Source organism: Dipodomys spectabilis, unplaced genomic scaffold (assembly GCF_019054845.1).
Source record: "Dipodomys spectabilis isolate Male_0828 unplaced genomic scaffold, ASM1905484v1 ptg000669l, whole genome shotgun sequence".
Lineage (NCBI taxonomy): Eukaryota > Metazoa > Chordata > Mammalia > Rodentia > Heteromyidae > Dipodomys > Dipodomys spectabilis.
In genome coordinates, this window is record NW_024871346.1 from 4,066,164 (window position 1) to 4,079,410 (window position 13,247).

Below are 13,247 nucleotides of genomic sequence, written 5' to 3' on the forward strand. Positions count from 1 at the left end.
AGGTTTTTCTGTCAGACATTACATAAGTTCCACCTTGGGTGAATTTTGTAGGTGGTACCTGTCAGTCATGCAAGAGGCTTATGGAAGGCAGTAGGTGTATGGAGTGAGGGAGAAATCTCATAGAATTGGCCTAATTTCTAAGCTACTGATGATCTCAAGAAAACTAGCATCCTCTCCTTAGAGTTCTTTCCCTTAAGAAACAATGAGGAAAGCAGTTCTTTCGGCAACACAGAAGAAATACAGAGGAGACGAATGGATCTATGGCAGCAAAGAGAGGATGCCCGTTGGCAAAAGTCTGCAAGGAATTGAGGTTACAATCCTTGAGTTCAAGTTTTGTGAACAACTTGAGTGACCTTGGAAGTAGACCCTTCCCCAGACAAGCCTTCGGATGAGACCCAAACCCCTGGTCAGCAGCTTGACCGCAGCCTTGTGAGAGGTCTCAAGCTCGTGGGACTCCTGTCCACAGTCAGAGAAGTAACAAATACCAGCTATCCTACTGAAATACGATTTCAATAATACATACAGTTGAAATACTATACAAATAAAATACTAATTCAATTGCCACTTTGTGGTTACTTACTAAATATCACAAGATAACAAATAGAAATGCCTAGAGATTCGCCAAGGGACAGAGTGTGTCAGTAAGCTGAGATATCTGCTTAATTAGCTAGTTCCAAGAACCAAGGAGAGGGTGAAGCAAGTTTACTGATATACACAAATAAGTGCATGATTGGCCAATTGAACCAGAACTGAAGAACAAAGCTTTTGTCTCTCTGTCCCTGAGAGAAAGCAGCTATATTTAAAGAAGACAGCAGCAGCAGCAGCATCTAGAGAACCAGGATGAGAGTATCTATACCTCAGAAGATCCACAGACCCAAACAACCAGGAAGTAAAGGCTTTCCACAGTACTAAGAAAGCCACATAATCCACAGAGTCAGTAGCAAGGGGAGCTGGGAGTTTTCTTCTACTGGGATGCATGAAACAGAGTGCTTAGGTCAAATAATGGAGAAAATGCTCATGGATGGTTAAAGCTACTGCAAGTTCTTGTTTCTGTAAGGCATTTCTGTTCTTTCCTTTCTCCCTTCCTGTTCTCCTACGGTGGCCGGTGAAGGTTTCTGCCTCTGTCTGCTTGCTTCCATAAGGAAATCCCATACCCTGTGGGTTGCTTAAACCCCAAAAGTATATATTCCTCCAGTTCCCAAGTCTGGGATCTGAGGTGGAGCTGGTCAGATTCGGGTGAGGTCTCCCTTCTTCCTAGCAGAAAACTGTTTGCTCATGTGGTCTTTCCTCTTTGGGAAAGGGGGGGTGAGGTGTCCAGGGTCTCTTCTTCTTCTTAGAAAGATGCCACTCATGTAGGGTACCACACAGATGTCACTGCCGGAAGGTTCTGTGTGATGTTCCAGGGACAGAAACAAGACACCGCTCTGCTGGTGGCCACCACGCTGGTGAGAGACACAGCCCAACCCGTGGGCATTCCCAGGGACAGGATGACCTCGGGGACAGGTTGACCCATGTGGTACCCTCGTAGCAGATTTGATGCTTGGCTTCATCACTGCGACACCATTTAGTGTAGCATCAAATGCTCCGTGGGTGTCCAGTGGATTCAAAGACGCTGAGAGTCCTGATCTCATTGACCTCATCCAGCTATTCCTGTGACCCCAGTATCATGTGCGGCCAGGGTTCAAAACTGTGAACTCTGGACCGAGAATGCCTGGACTCCAAGCCCAGAACTTTGGGTTTCTTGGTTGCACTTTAATCTAGATGGAGGAAATATGCTGGGCTCAGGAGTTGCTCAGGCACTAACATCTAGCGATGGTAGTGCAAAGCCAGCCCCAGGCAGGAAATCTTTTTTTTTTTAAATTTAATTTAATTTTATTTGTGAACATACTGTACAGAGGGGTTACAATTACATGGGCAGGATAATGCGTACATTTCTTACCAAGCATTGCAGCCTCCTCCTTTGTTTACCCTTCACATCCCTTCCCAGCCTCCCCCCTCCCCCCATCCCAATCCTTCTCCCCCCCCCCACCCTCCCCCCCGCACCGACGTTGTAAAAGTTTTGGACATGACAACTTGTACTTCTCATTGTTGCAACAGGTCCACCTGTATCCTTAAACGACTTGCTTTTCCCCATCTCCTCCACAAGTTATACTGACATCAAATATAGTGAAAGCAGGGGTTATACTGTGGGGGAGGGACATACAAAGCAACAATGAAATAATCTTATAAATGCGTTAGAAACACATGCATGAAAGAAAAAAAAACATTAAATTACATATCTAAGGGTTCATTTTCCTAACATCACTTTATCTGACCTTTTCTGCTTGACTCATACATATACTAGATATTGCAAATAAGGGAAACCATGGGACCTATGTTTCTTTGGGCCTGGCTTACTTCACTTAATATAATTTTTTCCAAGTTTTTCCATTTCCTAACAAATGGGGCAATGTCATTCTTTCTGATGGAGGCATAGAATTCCATTGTGTATATATACCACATTTTCTTGATCCATTCATCTACTGAGGGGCATCTAGGTTGGTTCCATATCTTAGCTATGGTAAATAATGCTGCAATAAACATAGTTGTGCTGGTAGCTTTAGTGTGGTCTTGTTTGTAAACATTTGGGTAAATGCCCAAAAGTGGGATTTCTGGGTCATAGGGGAGTTCTATGTGAAGTCTTTTGAGGAACCTCCATACTATTTCCAAAGTGGTTGAATAAGTTTACACTCCCACCAACAATGAAGTAAGGTTCCCTTCTGTCCACATCCCCTCCAGCTTCTGTTGTTATTAGAGTTCTTGATTTTTGCCATTCTAACTGGGGTGATGTGGTATCTTAATGTTGTTTTGATTTGCATTTCTTTTATGGCTAGGGAGGTTGAGCATTTCTTCATGTGCTTATTGGCCATCCTTCTTTCTTCTTCAGAGAAGTTTCTCTTTAAGTCTTTCGCCCACTTATTTATTGGGCAGTTGTTTCTTTGAGGATTTGTTGTTGGGGGATTTAATTTTTTGAGTTCCAAGTATATTTTAGATATGAGACCCTTGTCCGTTGTATGGCTAGTAAAGATCTTCTCCCAATCCGTGGGCTTTCTATTGATCTTGTTAGCTATGTCCTTTGCCCTGCAGAAGCTCTGCAACTTTATGCAATCTCATTTGTCCAACCTTTCTTTGATTTGTTGTGTTTCCGGGTCTCTATTCAGAAAATTTCGGCCTGAGCCAAGGAGACCTAGGGTTTCTCCTATTCCATCCTGTAATGTTTTCAGAGTGTCTGCTTTGACTTCGAGGTCTTTGATCCATCCAGGCAGGAAATCTTATCTCTAATTAACCACCAAAAGTCCAAAAGTAGAGCTATAGCTCAAAGTGCTAACCTGGAGCAAAAATGTTCCAGGACAGTGCCCAGTCCCTGAGTTCAAGCCCTATGACCAACAACAACAAAATGATGGAGGAATACTACTAAAAAGAATCAAGTTGGGGGGGAGGGGGAAGATGGGAAGGGATGGGAAGGAGGAGGCAACAATGCTTGATAAGAAATGTACTCATTACCTTGCTTATGTAATTGTAACCTCTCTGTACAGTATTTTCACAATAAAAAAGAATCAAGTTTGTTAGACAATCATGAGATTTGAAAGAAGAAAAATTCATGTAAGAGACAGCACTGGGAAGAAAGTAGTCAATAAATGTTAGATACTATTCAGCAGTGAATAGAGCTAGATACTAAGTTTTGTTTTCTTTATCTTCCCCCTCCGTATATTTTTCAACAATTTTTTGCACCATAGTAGTTTATAATCATCTAGCTAGCAAAAGGCCCAAATAAGTCATATCTAATGATTAAGAATTATAACAAAATAATAAAATAGATAATAGAGTTCTCTAGGCTAGGGGAGATACTTACTTGTAAGGCTTTGAGCAAAATGAGGTTGTTAGAAAACTTTCTCCCAGCATGGCTACCATTTGTGGGAAAGCAAGAAAGAGATTTGATACCTAACTTATCTGGCTTCACCTTAGTAACACATTGGTGACAGTTTGTACATATCCCAGCTAAGGAAAGGACTTCGGGGCCTGTGTCCAGGAATGCTATAACTACAAAGAGATATGAATGACCGAGGGGCACCAATGTATTCAGGAATTAGCTGCACACAGACAAGACAGTCTTTGCCATCTTCTTACCTGAGGCCCTCAAGGTTTTAGTCCCCTATGTCATATTCTCAGTTTTCTTAGGAGCCTGGAACTTGATAGAGCTTCCTGTCTGGAAACCGTCGGCTGTGCTGGAGAAACTTTGCTTAATGAACAAGACCACAGAGGCTCAACAAACCATCCATTTAATAGCCCAGTGGGAGAGGTTACAACCCCATAAGAAAGAGATTTCAAACACCATTTGTCCCTAGTGGTAAGTTGGCAAAAGCTAATGTTTTTTGGGCAAGGAGCCATAACACTACCTGGTGGACTCGGTGGGGGTTCTTTTTAGGTTTAGTCCAATCTGAGAACAGTAATAGTAACGATGATGATGATGATGCCATTTTTATATGGTAAGACTTCTGTGTTTTATAATGCTCTGGGAGCCAAATCCAAAACCTTCCACGTCTTTTTTTTTAATTAATGAAGCAAAAAGGAGGAGAGCTACTGGCAGAGCTACAGAGCTACTGGCAGATTGGAAAAGTGTGTGGCTTTAATGACAGGGGTCTCTCGGTAGCAGAAGCTATACTGTTTCAGGGTCTCAGGTCTAGGCAACACAGTCAGGGCAGAAGAGAGACCCACAGTTCCACAGGCACTAAACCCCCAGTGCAAGAAGGAAGATTCTCCCCTCTCCACACCAGCTGGTGACTCACCACCAAGGAAGTCACTTAGGATGCTACCCACCACTCAGCATCAGTATTTCCCCCCTCGTTATACTGCCCAAGTTGGTCCGGAACTTGTGGGTTCCATTGATCCTTCTGTCTCTGCCTCCTGAGTAGCAGGAACTACAGGCACTCACCACAGAGCCTGGCTTCTGCCATTTGGAGCAGACACTCTGTCTCCTGGGAGACAGGGCTGAGATTCCGAAGATGGGGCATTGGAGCTGAACATTACTAGGGAAGCTCACAGACCTGGGAAGGAAGACTCTCGGAGCCTGTGCACAAAGCCAGCCACGCGGAGGTGAGAGCTTATTCCTTGGCAGTGTCTCCATCCGCTTTCTTGGAAGAACATGGAATCCGTTGGTGCGGGGGTAATAAAAGGCTCACAGGCATCACAACTTGGCCTTGAAATCCAGCTGTGTGAGCCTTTGCTTTCTTGGTATGGCAGATCCTGTTCCTTGCCTTACCCCGAGCTATGACATCATACTTCTTCCTCTCTTGGTCCACTGTGATTTGAAATTGATACATAAGCACTTGGCCCCAGTGGCTCACACGAGCTGCTGGGGGGGGGGGGGGGCTCTAAGATTCAAAGGCTGGAAGTTCAAAGCCAGCCAAAACAGAAATGCCTGTGAGTCTCTGTTTCTACAGTAATGTCAAACGGCAGAACTGGAGGTATGGCTCAAGTGGTAGAGCACCAGCTAAGCAAGCAAACCAAACAAGTGAGAGGCCCTGAATTGAAACCCTGGTATTAACCACAGAAACAAGAGAATACAAAAGACAGGTAATTCATTCTGAAGTGCTGCCAAAGACAGGGAAGAGGCAGAGCTCAGAAGTAGTGGTTGCTAATAGGCTTCTGCAATGCCTGCTTTTATTACTTCAGGTTTTCTTTCCATTTTTCCTTCATATTCATCCAACATCGCTAAGACAGGCTTCTGTTATATTTTCCAGAGCTATTGTACTAAATGTTTATAGCCTCTTACTGCTTAATGAATTTTTAGATTATTAATCTGTTCTTGAATAGTTCAAGGATAGATAGGAAAGATATTTTTCAGGAATCTATACCTCTCCTCTAACAAAAATGATATCCTAGCTGCTAAATCTGCCTATTGACTCTTCAAAGTTTCCAGTGCCGCACTTAGACTTCTTTACAGTTTGACCCTTCACTAGCTCAAGCTAGCTCACTAGCTCTGAGTCACTCATTGAAAGGAAAAACTAGTAACCCACCCACTCCCTCTGGTATGTGAAGTTAGCATGGAGAATGTTGAAAGCAAGGTATTTGTGTTCTGTAAATATTTCTCTTCTACTGTATCTTCCACAGATCAAATGCTGTTTGTCAGGCTTTTTGCATTCAAGAATTTCCTCAGCACTCCTCTGAAGATGTTTTGAACTTACCCAAGAGTTCAGTGAGGGCCCTGGAACCTACATTTACTCGGGAGCACTATCGCCTCCTCCTTGAAAAATGGATGGTTTCCAGGCATCTTCTGCATCAACCAAGCATACTGCTCCTCATCTGTCCATGTTGTCATCTCTTAGGCCACAGACACTCCAAAGCATCAGTGTCATCCCTAAAGGGGCCATGTGCAGAAAGTTCAATCCAAATGATTGGAGGCGCGGGGGGGAGGGGGGAGGTACCCATTCCACCATACATGTGAGACCTAGAACATGAAGTAGTTGTTTATTACTGATTTTCTTAAAACAGCAAACTGAAGGTGAGATGATAACATTGCCAACAAAAAGAAACTTTGTCAACAGCATCGTCCAACACTTGAGGTCAGTGAACCCACTATTGATGAAAGCTGTTTTCTATTCTGCTATTCTTGTGAAGTAAGTTGGAAATTGGAATGGACTTGGAGAACAGTTATCAGTTTGATAGCTCACCTTCATTCTGAGCTGTGCAAGTAAGTCCCATGATACTATGAAAACAGACTGGTTGGACAAGAATACTTACTTGTAGGTGAAAATGCCACCCAAGACAATAATTCTTTGTGTTCTTTAAGTAAACATTTAAGAGCTCTATTAAATTGTCCTGAGATAATTTGGGTTATTTCTTCTTATTTGTAGTATTGATTTTTGTTTTTCTTTTCTCCTTTGTGTCCTCTGCCTCCTCTACAAAGACCTTTAAAAGATAAGCATTTCTTATTTCTTTTTCATTTCTTTGTTTACTTTGAGACAGCGTTTGCAAATAGCCTAGGCTGGCCTTGAACTCACAATTGTCCTGTCTCAGGCTTCCCAAGTCTTGGGATGATAGGCCTGGATCCACGTGCTTGGTCTGTTCCTCTGTTTCTTTTAAGGGACTCTGTCCTAAAAGTTAATTCATTATATTTGAGTTTTAGCTAAGTTAAATGGTTACTACCAACCACTGAAATCTCCTTTCTAGTAAGAAGAAAGCACTATATAAAACACAGAAGTTGGGGCTGGGAAGGTGGCTCAGTGGTAGAGTGCTTGCCTTGCATGCATGAGGCCCTGGGTTCGATTCCTCAGCACCACATAAGCAAAAAGAAAAAAGCCAGAAGTGGCGCTGTGGCTCAAGTGGTAGAGCGCTAGCCTTGAGCTGAAGAGCTGAGGGACAGTGCCCAGGCCCAGAGTTCAGGCCCCACGACCGGACCCAAAAAATAAAAAATAAATAAAATAAAACACAGAAGTTGTCTGGGGGAGGGAGGTAGGCAAAGGTTATTAGTGGTTCAAAGTCCTAGGACTTCTGCCAAGGCTGCCAGGCACGTGCTTTGGTAGAGTCATGGAAATAGAAATGTTTTCAAATTTTCAAAGGGTTGCGAGGAAAAATCAAATTAGAATCTAAAACAGAGTCCTGTATGTGGCTTTTCAAGTTTAAAATATTTACTATTTGATGAGAGAAAATGAGTGCTTCTTGGTGTGGCATGTGACTAATCTATTTTCTGATTATTAAATGTATTGCATTTGTCTATTTGTTCTTTTACTGGTCCCAAACCACTTGGGTTTAGTTTCTTTACAATGACTAATGGCTTGAGGCCATGCACACCTTCAAATTTATCCAGTTGCTACATCAGACCAAGCATTGAAATATTACGTAAGGAAATACTATGTAGGGAAAAATAAACTATAATTGCCAGTGGACCCAGCCCAACTAGAGCCTTGAAGATACATTTCAACAGGTAATAGACTTTCTTAAGCTTTTTAAGAATACTTTCCTTCTATTGTAAATATATACTCTTGAATCTTACAAGTCAACCACTTCCTGTGATCCCTATTGCCTATAGGACAGACTACAGATGAGTGTGGCTTTCCATAACTGTTTTGTTTTCTTCTTCTTCTCTCGTTAATTCCTCACAGGCATTCAGCACAGGGGACACTTGCCACCTCATTGTAATCCAAAGATAAGTTGTTCTTTCTGGCGGGCATTGTGTGAGACAGGAAGACTGCATGGGTGGTACACGCATGGTACACAGGAGTCCCAGGCTCCTGTGTCTCCTTCCTGGCCTTCCTTCCCTCACACTTCCAATTCTGGTCCTTTTAGGACCCTTATCCATGTGATTCTCAACTGCCCTTTTCCCATTATTGTTTTCCATAGGAAATTCCTAAGCGAGGGGTCACAGCTCTGTTTTACACAAATTTGACACAAGTGCTAACCATGTTGGGAGACGGTCTGAATGTCCTCCCAAGACTGTCCCTGTGACCACTGCCATTGTATTATTCTGAGGCTGTTTGTTGAGTAGTGACAGTCCTTAAAAGAAAAGCATTCCTGACAGCTGAAGGAAAGGCAAGAGTGGGGTCATCTGGGAAGGGAGAAAGTTGTTGAGCGTTCAAACACTGGGAGAGTGATAACTCCCCATCAACACGGTCGAAATCCCTGAGGCCTTCAAAGGAGTCTTGGAGTGAATCTGTGTTGTTTGTGCATCTGTGATGCACATGTTTGTGTCATCCCTCAAAGCGGCATTTCCATCTCTTTGGAGGAAAGAAGTAGATCTTCTGCCCACCCTGTATCCAAACCCCTCAGCACCCATCACAGGCCTGAGGTCACGCAGCGACTCCAACTGGTCTTTAAAATTGACTGATGCCCAGCGGGCAGGACAGGTACTCTTCTTCTCAATTCTGCCACGATGATTATGGATGATTGTGGATGCCCATGTTTCTTCCTTCAAGGATTTCAAACATATGCACAGATGATCTCTCTACCTTGGGTTGCAAAGCTGAGCAAGCAATGTCATTATTCTCTCAACTCTCAGCCCCTGCCTAGATGACAACTCTTTTTCTCTTTGATCGCTTGTCACAGTTTCTGTGTGCTGCTTCAGGAAGGAAGCAACTGTGAGCAACCCCCATCCCCACAGCACCTGCTAAGAAAATTAAGTTACCCTGTGAGCTGCATCGATGCCATGGGCTCTGGGCTGCCTTCCTTCTAGAATCCGCAGCTCCCTGTGATCTCCATCTCCTGTTGGTAAAACCCAGAGGCCTGGCTCATGTGGAGTTAAGATCATGCAGGCTAAAGATCATATCTGTTCCCAGAATGCCTCTCTCATGCCTGCCTGGGGTGAATTAATTCTGGTGCTACCACTTACTCACTTGTCTTCTTCAGTGAGTTACTCAGTGGCTCTGAGATGCTCTTTCCTGACCCAGGAAAGATTCAGGGCTGTGGTGGAACAGGGTAAATGTGTCAGTGAGCACAGTGCCCTGCATCTGTGTGCCACTGCAAATCATGCTAATGTAAGTGAAGCAGACTTAGTCACACACACACACACACACACACACACACACACACACACACACACACACACGTAAGTATAAATATGCATATCAATGGATAGAAGAAGATATTATAACAATCTATGGAGATAGCCTCAAAGCTAAGGAATTCATCCAAGGGTTGGGCAGGAAGCAACTGCGATGACTTCCTCTGCCCAAAGCTAGACAAGCATAAAGCACTTGCTGCCAGCTTTGGCACTCATAAAGTCTAATACTTAAGGGAAAAGTCTGTGTACGCTTAAGCTATGAAATAGTTGCCAAGATGCTTATATTTACACTTTAATACACATGTCTAGTATGGGAAATATCCTTTCTGATCTGGAAGTGGGACCATAAGTTGGCAGCCATTTACTGACTAAATTTTCAGAATAGCAAGTGTTTTCAAAAGTTAGATACTTTCAAAATTATAGTGAGTTTAGACTTCAGGCAGCTCCAGGATGTGAAAAGCTATGCGAAAGAAGTGAGGATGTGGTCCCAGGGGAGGTGTTTGCCCTTCAATCTACAAATATGTGTGGTTTGGTATTACACACACACACACACACACACACACTGGTCCTGGGACTTGAACTCATGGCCTGAGCTCTGTCCCCCTAAGCTCTTTTGTTCAAGGTTAGTGATCTACCACTTCAGCCACAGATCCACTTCTGGCTTTTTGGTGGTTAATTGGAAATAAGAGTCTCATGAGCTTTCCTGCCCAGGCTGGCTTCAAGCTATTGATCCTCAGTCCTCAGCCTCCTGAGTAGCTAGGATTACAGGTGTAAGCCACCAGCACCAAGCCTGTGTTTGGCTACTTCTGAGACTATGTCTTCCACAATAACCTCCTATCACATACTATAGGGCAACTATCTCTTCTCTCTCTGTTGATATATCTTAGACTGATGGTTCAACAAATTGGCATTCCAATTTAGTTTAGAAAATAATTGGGAGTTTTGTAGTGTAGTTTCCAGACTTCATGAGATGCTAAAACCCAACAGACAACTGGCTTCAGAGTTCCCACATTTGCAAGGTCTTATATCCTATGGTCTGGACTACATTCTGTCTCTTACACACAGAAAAATAACATTGCAAGTCAAATATCCCCAGATCTAATTTGATTGTCAGGGAGGATTTGTTGTGGGATGATGGTAAAGCTATGGCTTGTTTTCTGTAATTGTTGCTTTTTGAGATATTATTTGCTTATTGAGATATACATTTCATATAGTAAAACATTTTCAAGCATATACTCTAATAAGGTTCACCACGTCAGACAGCCTTGTACCCACCTCTCAAATAAAAGTCCATCACACAGAGTTTCTAGGGTCCCTTCATAGCCAATCCTCTGGCCTAATCCTGAGCTCCGACAATTACTAACATGATTTCTTTTCCCATCACCTTGCCCTTTCTGGAACCTCCATAAATGGATGTCTCCTCTCCTGTATGTAACTATTTGTCTTGCTGCTTTTAAACTGTGTTGCCTAACTTCTTAGTGAAAGGCTTTGGTGATTAATTCATGTTGTATGGATGAGTACTTCATTCCTTCTCATTGCTGGGTAGTATTGTATTTGTGGATCTATTGCAGTTTATCAATTCACCAGTCAAAGAACATTTGGGTTGTTTCCAGCTTTGTTCTGAGTATATAACGCTGCTATAAAAATTAGTGTATAAGGTTATTTCCAGGGGACATCTGCCTCCCTTTCTCTTGAATAAATACATAGGAGTAGGCTTCCTGAATTTCACAGTAAGAAACCTTCACGTTCTACATTGTCACTGTGTCATTCTCATTAGCCATATATGGCGATTCTTGTTAGTTTTAGATCCTTGTCAACATTAGAAGTTGTCAGTTTCTTGATTGGATCCATTTTAACAATTCATAAACTTCTGATCTAGGCAGGGCCACGAATATAAACTTTCTGCCAGCTCTGTGTCCTTGGTGGAATAGTGTCTTTTCAAAAGTCACATGTATCTGGAGCCCCAGAATGTGGCCTGAGTTGGAACTCTTTGCATATAAGTTTTGATGAAGTCATATTGGTCTCAAGTGGGCCTTTAACCTTCATTCTAAGGTTCTAGAAAAAGATCACATGAAGCTACAGAGACACTCAGAGGAGACCGTCATGTGATGGAAAAACACCTGGAGCCCCCAGAACCTGGAAGAGATGCAGAAGGATTCTTCCAGCCTTGCCAACATCCTTCGCTCAGACGAGCCTCCAGAACTGTGGAACAGTAAGCTTCTATACTTGTAAGCCTCCCAATCTGCAGACATTTGTTATGGCAACTCCAGAAAACTAACAAGGTATGAATAAGATTTGTAGAGCACAACCACCTAAAAATACATATAAAGTTTTAACTTGACTTTTATAAAGCTGTCTGAGGATAAAAGTATGTGACTCACGCAAAATTGGTTCTACTAGGTACAAATATACCCTTAGAAGCCTAAATTACTGATACATATGAATGATTCTTGGAATAAGTCTTTGAATGTTCTATAATTCAACTTTTCACCCATTGGGCTGAACTTCAGCTGAGTTCAAATTAGTAAAAACCCACTAATCACCACAAATTCAGATCAGTTCAGAGCCCAGGGTCCCAGCCTATCTTACTTTTAACTATTGAATATGGCAGACTCACATTTTCGAGAAGGTTCTATGGAGATTCAGAGAGGGGCTTTCTCTTACGTTAGTAGAATACAATCTTAAAAGAATGTGTAGCTGGGCTCCCGTGGCTCTCACCTGTAATCCTAACTACTCAGGAGGCTGAGATCTGAGGATCTCAGTTCAAAGCCAGCCCAGGCAAGAAAGGCTGTGAAACTCTTATCTCCAATAAACCACCAGAAAACCGGAAGTGGCACTGTAGCTCAAGTGTACAGTGCTCACCTTGAGCAGAAGAGCTGAGGGACAGCGCTCAGGCCCAGAGTTTAAGCCCGACAAAAAGAAAAAAAAAAAGAATTTATAGCTGGGTATACGTGGATCACGTCCATAATCCCACCTACTCAGGAGGCTTCAGTCTGAGGATTATAGTTCAAAGCCAGCCCAGGCAAGAAAGTCCCCATGTAAATTTCAATGTCTAATTAACTATCGAGACCATATCAGTTTCAGTGACATAGACTCCTGCCTGGAGCTCATGTCTCATGGATCATCAATAGACATTTCCAATCATGCCTCTCTCTGGATTATTCCAACCAAATTTCCCCCTACCACCTGAGTTATACTTCGCATCCATCACACAGAGATCTTGGAGGGGTGTATTAAGCCTTCTCTGACAACACATTATTCATATTTCACAGCCTTTGCTAGTACTTACAACCATGGCTTCTATCAATGTGTACAGAGAAGGCAGGCTGCACTCTGAAGAGTCCTACAATATTCAATGACCCATGTACAAGACTGACCTGCTTTCACTCCTTCTGCTTTCTGATAAGCATATGTTGTTCTTTGCTTTGAGAGAACATAAAATCAGTCTATTTTGGGAAGACAAAGACTTAAAAGGTTGAATCACCTTGTTCCAAGTTTGAACAATTTGGTGCCTTTGGAACAACCTGTACAACTTCATCATCTTTAGATCTGGTTAAACATAGAAATCAGCCCCCCTCCAATCCTCATCCAACGTGCTAAAAGCCATAAACTCAAGATACTACAAACAGAAGGACATGGCCAAGTGCCCAAATGCCCCATGGGATGATAGGACCCAAGAAGCAGGTAGCAATGTTTGGAGCTAAGAAAGAAA